Consider the following 3,821-nt stretch of genomic DNA (forward strand, 5'->3'; position numbering starts at 1 on the left):
GGACACAGATACGACAGTTGAATAGACTTGCTACAAATCCAATTTGGCGGTGCTCAGAATCAGTGAAACCAATTGGACCCGAACTAGTTAGAAAAAAATTAGCTTCAGAAGAGATGCTGTCGACTTTGGTCACGAAGAAAAAATGCTCCGCACACTCAGAGAGTTGCTCGGATGCTGTCCAGAGAAGCACGTAAAGCGGACTGTCCCACCCTCGACCGTACCAGGGCTTTGGAGGCTAGGATTGGCAAAGCAAGGGCAGTGTTCCTACAGTTGAAGAACATATGGAACTCAAAACAACTTTCTGCAAACCGACATCAAAGTTATAGTCTTTCATACGAACGTCAAGACAGTTCTAATGTACGGAGCTGAAACTTGGAAAACCATTACAACCATCATCAAAGAAGTACATCACGAAGCAAGCGCTAACTTGGGATCCTGAAGAGAAACAATAAGGAGGAAGACCAACAAAAACACTGTTTGGGGAATCGGAAACAGATATGAAAATGATGAATGGCAACTGGAACGAACTGTAAATGATTGTCTAGGACAGAATTCTATGGAGACTGCTGGTGGGCGGCCTATGCTCCTCTACGATGGCTAACAGGCGTATGTAATTATGTACGAGGATACTTCTTTTTATATCTTGTGGCCGAGTGGATGCCTTGCTAATGTGTGACGCGATAAGACCGCCAATTAGAGAGCAGCGAATTGTCGATTGGAACAGTGACACGAAACCCGTACGAGCAGACTAGAGTGCTAACCGGTCCTGCGATCTGCCTAGCCCAGCCAGTTAAGCCCAAAACACCAATAACAGCCTCAGTGGTATGAATCATTATTTACAAACACACTGGGTTATTATACAAACTAAAGTAATCAATAAACTGATTATAACTCAAGAATCGTATGATAATAAGTCAAGGTCAAAATAAAGTTAATGATAAGAGAAATACGAATATGAATAGTTCAGTTACGTAATAGTTGTACAATAGGAAATAGGCATATTACATTGATCCATAAATAGACCTAAAAGTCACCATTCGTAATTCACCGGGGGATATAACACTTCTTCTTGCATTCGATTATAAGGAGACGATAATGAAAACGAGAGACAACCAAATTCAACATGAAGTTGGCACACGATTGATCTTACCCTGATTGAGGTGATTCATCGCATATATGTAAAGGGACTATGTAAAACAACTAATCGGATTAGTGATAATTGTAGATAAACAAGCAGGTAGAGGAAGCTCAAAAGGTTAGCATGTGAATACTTGACAAGGATAAATATGAGTGTGCTGAATTACGTGAAATATTGGAATAATCTAACTGTCCAAAAGCCAGAATAAATGACGTTCGGGTCGCCATTTGTTGATAACATGTCACATATGTCTAACTCTGAGTACAACGCGATATTCCCAGTCACACGGTGGCAACAAATCGACAAAATATTTAGGGTAGCCCGGTCGGGCAACGGCGATAATCCAAACCAAATGCAGATTAAAGAAATTTCATTTTAGACATTCATATGCAAACAAATACGGTAGACGCGAATACACGATTGTAGTTTAGTCTCTGCCTATTGCTAAGCAAAAGGCAACTGGTCATTTTATCTTAGACAGCGAATGTATCAAATACAGGCGAATAGATAGATTGGCCAACTAAACCATAGATAACGATATACGTACGTACAAAAACATCGGGATAGAAGAAGCTTACAATTAACATGTGAATACTTAGCATGGGCGAATATGAGTGTACAGAATGAATTCACTTTGGCACTAAAAGAAGTCTATACTAGTATATCGCTATACAACGAATATCTATTAAGCCAGGCAGCGATATAACACTGACAACTGAATTGAACACGTGGTATGATCAGGAATTACATTCTGCCCTCACACACCAATCAAACTAAGCTAACAAACAAGGCAACAGCTAAATGAATGGGACAGGATATTCTCAATCGTCCATAATACATGCGACCAATAAAATACAATAATCAAAGTTTCGAAGATGCTTTTGGCAATATACAGGACGAAGCTACTATACGTTGACCACTAGTGATTCCCATAGGATTATACGCGTTATTCACAATATATATGCAAATAAATGTTTAGAATTAAATGGAGATAATTCGATCACTAAACACTTTGCTCGTGACTAGCTTTTATCAGCCGAATTTAAAATCTGACCTTGGCATGACTTAATACTTATCTTGGTATTACACAGTGTCAGTTCAATACATCAATTAAGCAAAGTGATGAAAAAATGGACATAGATTGATATATTAGAACAGGATCAGTCTGACATATTATTATACATAAATCAGGTATCAAACTTCTTAACTAATCGTAGTTTTGTTTCAGTGACTAAACTATGCTCAATTAAGCCCAAACAACAAAATATTGTCTACCTCATGAATCTATTTGATTGATACAAATGTACCCAACATTATCAAATTTAGTATACGTAGAATTATGTAGACAACCTTACCGCATTCTTAATTGTCATTCATTTCTTGTAAATTACTTCTTGATGATTTTTGGTTCTCCCTTACTGTTGGTTCTTTTATTTTCACTTTTTTGTGAAAGTTGATGCTTTGGTGCATAAAATGTTTTGAAGTAAATCGAAAAGCTGATCATCTTTGAATCCTAAATTCATACGAATGTACTAGTCCTGAACATTCTTCATATTCTAACCAATGAACTGGTTTGAATAACCGTTTTTCTTAGGAAACCAATTTATTTTCTAAAACATTCCATGTTACAAGAACTAGTCCCGTTTCTTGCAATAATGGTACAGAAAAATAAATTTTCTAATGTATTTATCAAGCTTACTTTTATCTATTTTTTAGTAGGAGTCTTCCTCCCAAAAAATAAACTGATGAAAGTTTTCTGCATTGACACTTTTTTTACAACAAATAAGTGATGCATAATTAAACCAATGCTAATTCAAAGTCGATTATGGAAGGAATTATACTACTAAGCTAGGTAATCGATACCAGTATTCAGTAATAACCTAGGTGGGCAAATAAAATAAATTTCACTTAATTGAAATATGTGCATTAATTTATAATAACCAGTATAGTGAATAAGAACACCAGTGAGGACAATCGAATGTATTTGAGCTCAAAATTACAGAACGTCTTAGTAAAATCTGAGAATCATGCAGTAAATACTTAATTTGCAAAATGTCGATCAATTGTCTCAAACTTGACTGTCCCTTTTGTAAATATCAGCCAGTCGTCTTAGATTTCATTGTTTCTGCATTTTCACGCTAACTGCTTTCTGTTTCCGTCCTTTCCTTCTCGGTCTTCTACTGAAATACATTTTATTTCTGACTATCACTGTGTACTACTTATATGGATATAAGTAGCTCACACCACACCAGTAACGAAGTTGGTCAATGTATTATCTGTTGGAGTGTGCAGGGAACCAACATGATTTCCAAACTGTTTACACGGATTTTATTAATACCTTACTCGAGAATTCATGAGAACGAGGAAGTGCTGGATAAACTAACTAAAAATATGCTTTAGAAATCCTTAGGAATCAAGCGCAGATAATATAAAAGAAAGCATTCAGAATGTGAATGGGAACAAGGTTTTCATGCTATTCGAATCATAATCACCGTTGTTAGCGAAAATTGAAATGAAAATGTAACTTCAAGTTGTAAGCATCTAGTTGTGCCAAAATCAGAACACGGTTGGACAGGAATGTGATTATATTCCAAATAAACAGGTTGGATGGAAGTAGGAGTCACAATAAGAAAAACGTAAGTATCTTTATCGTTTTTACATGAGAATATTCTAGAGTCTTCGC

Source organism: Schistosoma mansoni (assembly GCF_000237925.1).
Source record: "Schistosoma mansoni, WGS project CABG00000000 data, supercontig 0204, strain Puerto Rico, whole genome shotgun sequence".
In the NCBI taxonomy this organism is placed as follows: domain Eukaryota; kingdom Metazoa; phylum Platyhelminthes; class Trematoda; order Strigeidida; family Schistosomatidae; genus Schistosoma; species Schistosoma mansoni.